The sequence below is a fragment of the Alligator mississippiensis genome, chromosome 13 (assembly GCF_030867095.1).
Source record: "Alligator mississippiensis isolate rAllMis1 chromosome 13, rAllMis1, whole genome shotgun sequence".
Lineage (NCBI taxonomy): Eukaryota > Metazoa > Chordata > Crocodylia > Alligatoridae > Alligator > Alligator mississippiensis.
The window spans coordinates 39,071,446-39,078,596 of NC_081836.1; the positions used below are offsets into that span (position 1 = coordinate 39,071,446).

At 47.8% G+C, this 7,151-nt stretch overlaps 1 long non-coding RNA gene across 1 annotated transcript; it reads right to left on the reverse strand.

Annotated features, from left to right (window-relative positions):
* Nucleotides 1-398: 398 nt before the first annotated feature.
* On the reverse strand, nt 399-6,838 carry LOC109284901 (uncharacterized). Its single transcript, XR_002092516.2, has 2 exons — nt 6,634-6,838; nt 399-554 (listed from the first exon to the last, which is right to left on the reverse strand). It is a non-coding gene; the product is annotated as an uncharacterized LOC109284901 (long non-coding RNA).
* Between the last annotated feature and the right edge of the window lie 313 nt (nt 6,839-7,151).

Below are 7,151 nucleotides of genomic sequence, written 5' to 3' on the forward strand. Positions count from 1 at the left end.
ACTTGCACACAAAACACAGGCCTTCTGGAATTGGCCTAATTTCACCTTTTGTGCTGCTTTTGGGCACCTTGTGGCAGAAAACCATACAAATTGAGTTCAGAAGGGTTAGAAGCCAACGATGGACTGTGGGATAGCTGCTGGAAGTCTTGCTGCGCTTAAGGCTTGCAAACCGGAATATGCTCCCGATGTACTAAAGAAAGGGGCAGGCTAGCAGGTAAGAGATTCCAGGATCAAACGCAAACCCAGAGGCTCAGCAGAATTTCCAGGGTCAGGCAGCACCACCCCGGGGGCCAAGCTAAGGGGTTTACAATGTAGATGACTGGCAGGTAATTGCTGCGGGATGATCTTAAGCGCAACTCTGACTATCAGCATAGCCAGCCTAAATGTGCAATGAGATGTAAGCCGCGTGAAGATCATTTTTATTTTAAAAACAAAATGTAATGAGAACAAAAGGCCTTTTAAGCCAAGTCCTTAGTCATATCCTTTCTCCTTTCACTTCCTTCCCATCACTTGCACTGAGACCAGACATAGAACAGCAGCAGTCACAAATGCACCTGCAATATAAAGGAGCAATTTATAGACATACTTTTTTAATTTATATCTTCAAACTTATGCACCTGGTAGACAACTGTACATTAAAGGAGGGCAAGCAAGCTTCTTTGGGTAGATGTGATATCTTTTATTAGACCAACTGAGTAGTTGGAAAAAAGTTTTTTGCAAGCTTTCGGGTGCAATCACCCTCCTCTAGGCTTAGGGAGTCTCTGCTGTTTTGAGATCTCCAAGGACTGAAAGAAGCTAAAAGTGTGACAGGATGTCAATGAGAATGTAAATAGGTTGAAACTGTGAGAATGTAAATAGAGTATGTTAGAGGAGGGGGCTTACCAAACCCTATCGTAAATGCTCCACTTTCAGTTACAAATGATTGAATTCCCTAGACTGCCAAGCTGCTGGACAGCCAGCGCATAGTATAAGGAAGCTGTGCCTCAGTCCTCAGTTTACTGTCTTCTGTCAATGCGTTTAGGCATTCAGTTTGCTAAGAGACCGTGCTGCATTCCTGCTTCCAAACTCCTCCCATCCTTGAGATGCATTCATTATGGTATGTACTAATATGAATTAACCTGTACTGTCCATAGCTGCTGGGAACAGACTAACAGTAAAGCTGCAGATAGCATTTGCATAGAGTATTAGATTGTCTGGGTTTGAATTTTTGTCTGTTTTTCCCAGGAAATATTCCTGGAAAAGCATACATCAATAATTTACTGCAAAAGATTTGACTAAATCATTTACCACTAAGCACATACGGTATCTCAAATTCTTATCTCCCTAGAGTGCTGTAAGCTTGCCTTGAGGAGGAAATCTAGCAGCCTGGTTTTGCAGGGCACACACTGTACTTTCTCAGCACAGTTTGTGGCAGCACAGGCTCAGCTCCTCTTTGCTTTGGAGCAATCTGTGTTTCCTGTAGGTCAGTCTCATTGCAGGTTCCCCTGCAACAGCATTCACAAAGCTAAAGCCCTGTTTTACGGGTAAAGCCATTCTCCTGCCTTGTATTTAACTTCGCTTATGTTGTTTGTTCAGAAATCTCAGATAAAATTACAATTGACTGGTTTTATGTTGACTCACTACTTTCTACATAAGATTCTGCTTCTGAGAAGCCTGGAGTTTTCCAGAGAAATATAACTGGAACAACATCCTCGCTTGTATGACTATGGTGTCTTACTGAGTGCAGACAACATGCTGACAGCTGGAGTTGGGAGCACCGACTTCCCAGTGTAAGCTGTTTTAAACCGCTATGAAAATACAGCTCAGTGGGAGTATGTGCACATGTAAAACATGGGGAGAACACTTTTTTTCTGAAGTGGTGAGGAGCGTGGCACAAAGGGAAAGGTATAAGCTGATGAAAAGAACTAGAGATAACATCTATACTGATCCAGCATTAATAACAGTACTGTGAGGCCAGCATGTTGTTCTTGCCTGAAGAGTTAGGCCTGAGGCAGTAGCACCTCACTGAGCGCATGCAAAAGATCTTTCAGCTGCTCATAGCATGAGGATTAAGATGTGCTCCTTTTTCCAGAGAACTGTGGAGAGTGCTTCACCTTGCATGACCTAGTACTGACCTTGAGTCACCTGCTCCTCCTATTCTTCACAGAGCAGCAGGATCAAGACCTGCATCTGTGTGCTTATTCCTACATGTCTCTGACCGTCTACCGAAGTGGGAGGAAAAAGAAGTCCTGCAAACAGCATTAAGATAAACATGCAGCTTGCTCATGCAGCTAACAATAGACTTAAGATAATGGATTCAGTCAGTCCTCATAGGAAATTCACAGGCAAGATGAATCCATTATTTAAGCTTATGCTACAAAGACACACATTTAAAAACACTAGGAGCAAAGGAGATGGAGATGAGAAATGTTACCTAGTAGATGGGTGCTAGACTAGCCCTTGGTTTCTCAGCTGTAATGATTCCCACAATTTATCTTTTCATATTCTGTGACTAGAAGCTGTTTGAAGTTAAGGTAGTATTCATACTAGTAATGTTTGCCAATGCAATTTTTAGCAAAAGTTTTATATAAAAAAAACCCTTAGCGTAAACACAGCAAAAACAATCTCTTGCTGTTACAGATCATACCAGTTTACCAAACAAAATAAAACTATATCGGCAAAGAGTGTTTTTGTGGTCTGAGCTGCTTGTATGCTTCAGGGGTATGACCACACAGCCAGAGTTAGTGTGGATAACATCATCTAGCACTTAGCCTACCTTCTACATTCACAGAGGGCCAAATCCATAGCTGGTATTAACTGGCATAGCTCTATTAAAGTCAATGGAGATAGACCAATTTATAGCAGCTAAGGATTTCATCCATATTCTTCACATGTACTTGAAGAGGGTGCAGGAGTTGCTTTTTCTAAAGCATGTGATCAGAATCATCGATGCTGTGACTCCCGTGTTTGAGGATCTGGGAGAAAAGTTGACATTTTCATGGATAGAGCCTGAATCTGAAAAATGTCCTTTATCACTGCTGCTCTTTGACCACGGACATGCACCCCCCAGGTTAACCAGGGGCAGGGCAACCTGCTATGTTACCAAAGAACTACCAACATCATACAATCCTGAGAAGCAATGCTGAACAAATCAGAGCAGCTTTCTCATGCTTTCAACCTTCAGTTTGGCTGCTTTCTGTGGCTAGGGACAGAAGTTACACATAAACCAATTTAAGTGATCAGAAACTGGTTTAAACATGTCACAGAACAGAAGCTCACTGCATATAAACCGGTTTCAAAATGATGGAAACTGGTTTAAGATAAACATGGTTGAACGTAGTATCAGGCTTAACTGATTTGGGTCAAACTGGTTTATGAAACTTCTGTCTCAGGCCCTTCCTGGCTCAAGTTAAATCAGTCCCCCAGCATCCCAGGATGCTTTCCAGCCCTGTGCTGGGCTGTGCTGCCTGTTCCAGAGGACAGGACTGGCCCCACCCCCTAGCTGGAGCAGTGAGGACTGGCTGACAAAGGGGTGGGAGGGGGGAAAGCCCAGCTGGGGATGCAGCCCAGTCTACAGGTGGGAGACTGCCTCCAGCAAACCCTGGCTGGGGCCTGGGGCCAGGCAAGGGGGTGGGGGTTAAATACCTACTCTTCTACTCAAACTTACTGCTGGCTGCAACTGTATACTACAAATCCCAGAGGCACCTGGAAGCAGGAAGAGGAAGTGATGATGACCAACCCTGCAGAGTCCTATTGCTGTAATTCTGGATTGTAAATCCCAGAGACCTCAGGAGGAACAGGAAGAGGAAGTGAACACACAGCCAGAGAGTTGTGCCCTGTTATCCCCCAGCTTCTGGCCTGAGCTGCTACAGGCATATGGCTGCATTTTCTGAATCAAAGGTAAATGTCTGATCATTTCTACATCAATTTAATCTGTATATCTAAGATTAACCTGCAATGACTGAATTGATTCAGCCTCTCCCCTACCCTGGGGGTCTTCAAGAGGAGGTATCAGCTATCAGCCTTGTGACGGAAGTAATCCAGGCCAGGATCAAGCCCACCGATTACTACCCCATGGTCCTAGTCCATGTGGGTACTAATGATGCGGCCAGGAGAACCCCCGATCACCTGATGGCGGACTACAGTGCTCTGGGCGGCGTGCTGAGGGAGTTTGGTGCACAGGTGGTATTCTCTTCCATCCTACCAGTGAATGGACGTGGAAGACGGCATGAGAACTGCATCAGAGAGACCAACTGGCGGCTTCGGCAGTGGTGTCTCGAGGCAGGCTTCAGCTTCCTGGACAACGACCCGCACATTACGACGAGGGACATGCTCAGTTGGGATGGGCATCACCTGTCCCCCAAAGGTAAGCGTGTGTTTTCTTCTAGGTTGGCGGATCTCCTCCGGCAGGCTTTAAACCAGGCTTGTCACGGGGAGGGGAAGATGAGGGCAGGGGAAGCTGTGGACCACCAAACCATGTGGCACCCACAAGGACAGACCAGCCTGAAGAAGGAGAACATTGGGAACCTGCAAGCCATGGGGCGGCCAGCACTACAGCACAGGTAAGCAACGAGAAGGTAAGAAATAAGGGGCCCCTTGGGACTCGGAGCGGGGGGGCAGCAAAGGCACCAGTCGCAGGGCTCAAGTGCCTATATAATATTTGAACGCTCGTGGCGCACGGGCCAAGTCCCGGAGGACTGGAAAAGGGCCAATGTGGTCCCCATCTTCAAGAAGGGGAGGAAAGAGGACCCGGGCAACTATAAGCCAGTCAGTCTCACCTCCATCCTTGGCAAAATCTTTGAAAAAATTATCAAGGCTCACATTTGCGAGAGCCCGGCAGGACAAATTATGCTGAGGGGAAACCAGCACGGGTTCGTGGCAGGCAGATCGTGCCTGACTAATCTAGTCTTTTTTTATGACCAGGTTATGAAATGCCTGGACACAGGAGGAGGGGTGGATGTCGTATACTTAGACTTCAGGAAGGCCTTCGATACGGTATCCCACCCCATACTGGTGAACAAGTTAAGAGGCTGTGATTTGGATGACTACACAGTCCGGTGGGTGGCGAATTGGCTGGAGGGTCGCACCCAGAGAGTCGTGGTAGTTGGGTCGGTTTCGACCTGGAAGGGTGTGGGCAGTGGGGTCCCTCAGGGCTCGGTCCTGGGACCGATACTCTTCAATGTCTTCATCAGCGACTTGGACGAGGGAGTCAAATGTACTCTGTCCAAGTTTGCAGATGACACAAAGCTATGGGGAGAAGTGGACACGCCGGAGGGCAGGGAACAGCTGCAAGCAGACCTGGATAGGTTGGACAAGTGGGCAGAAAACAACAGGATGCAGTTCAACAAGGAGAAATGCAAAGTGCTGCACCTAGGGAGGAAAAATGTCCAGCACACCTACAGCCTAGGGAATGACCTGCTGGGTGGCACAGAGGTGGAAAGGGATCTTGGAGTCCTAGTGGACTCCAAGATGAACATGAGCCGGCAGTGTGACGAAACCATCAGAAAAGCCAATGGCACTTTATCGTGCATCAGCAGATGCATGACGAATAGGTCCAGGGAGGTGATACTTCCCCTCTATAGGGCGCTGGTCAGACCGCAGTTGGAGTACTGCGTGCAATTCTGGGCGCCACACTTCAAGAAGGATGCGGATAACCTGGAGAGGGTCCAGAGAAGGGCAACTCGTATGGTCAAGGGCCTGCAGACCAAGTCCTACGAGGAGAGACTAGAGAAACTGGACCTTTTCAGCCTCCGCAAGAGAAGGTTGAGAGGCGACCTTGTGGCTGCCTTTAAGTTCATCACGGGGGCACAGAAGGGAATTGGTGACTCACCAAGGCGCCCCCGGGGTTTACAAGAAACAATGGCCACAAGCTAGCAGAGAGCAGATTTAGATTGGACATTAGGAAGAACTTCTTCACAGTTCGAGTGGCCAGGGTCTGGAACGGGCTCCCAAGGGAGGTGGTGCTCTCCCCTACCCTGGGGGTCTTCAAGAGGAGGTTAGATAAGCATCTAGATGGGGTCATCTAGACCCAGCACTCTTTCCTGCCTATGCAGGGGGTCAGACTCGATGATTTATTGAGGTCCCTTCTGACCCTAACATCTGTGAATCTATGAATCTGGCATTTTGACTGCCTGTATCTAGCCCATAAGGTCAAATGCACAGCCTTCTCCCTTCTGTTCACCTGGCACAACACAGTTTGCTCTAGGTTAATGCCAAAAGTTTTCTACTCCATTAGTGTAGCCACAGCTCAGGGCAGAATCCTGCAAGTACAGGAGAGATAACTGGTTCTGGCTAAGTGTGGAGCTGCATGGATTAGCAGGCAATATTTGCTCTGGCAAAAGCACTACAGGCAACCCCTGCTTAATGCTCTTAATTGGTTCTGGAAAAACAGAGTGTTAAGCAGAACTGCACTAAGCAAAACCCATTTCCCCATAGGAACGAATGTAAGTAGAATAATTAGTTACCACCGGTTGTTGCCACAGCTTCTCGCCACCACCGCCACCTCTCCTCACCTCTCTACCTGCCTGCTGGTCACTCCGGTCCCACATGCCAGTCCACACCCCACGCTTCTGCCGCTCTGCCCTAAGCCCCCACTGGCCCTGGCCCTGGGCATGGGTGGAGGCCCTGCACTCACACCTGCCCCCCCCCACTCACTGCTTCTTGCTGCTGCTGCTTCTTCCCATCCGGCTGCCTGCCGGCTGCTCTGGCACCATGTGCCAGTCTGGGCCCCATGCTCCTGCTGCCCGGCTCTAGGCCCCTGCTGGCTCTGGCCCTGTGGCACCAGTGTGGGCCCTGTGCTCATGCCTGCCCGCCCACTTGCTGCCACTCACCATTTCTTGTCACCGCTGTTGCTTCACTGAGTGCTATAATGAAACTGGGTCAGCGCTAAGTGAAATCAGGTAATGATTAAATGAGTGCTATTGTGAAATAGCGCTAAGTGAAATTGCGTTAAGCAGAGGTTGCCTGTACTTTTTTTCTTAAAGGATTTATTATACAGATGCACATTGTCCTCAAGTCAGAGTATAGAGCAAATCCAGTTAGTAGACAATGTTGCTTGCTAAGGGCTAACTTGTGATTTAAGGTCCAAACTAAACACATTGCCAAACTAAACACACTCCTCTATACCTTGTACATGTTCTTCCTAGGTTTCTTGTTTATGTAAACCACTCCTT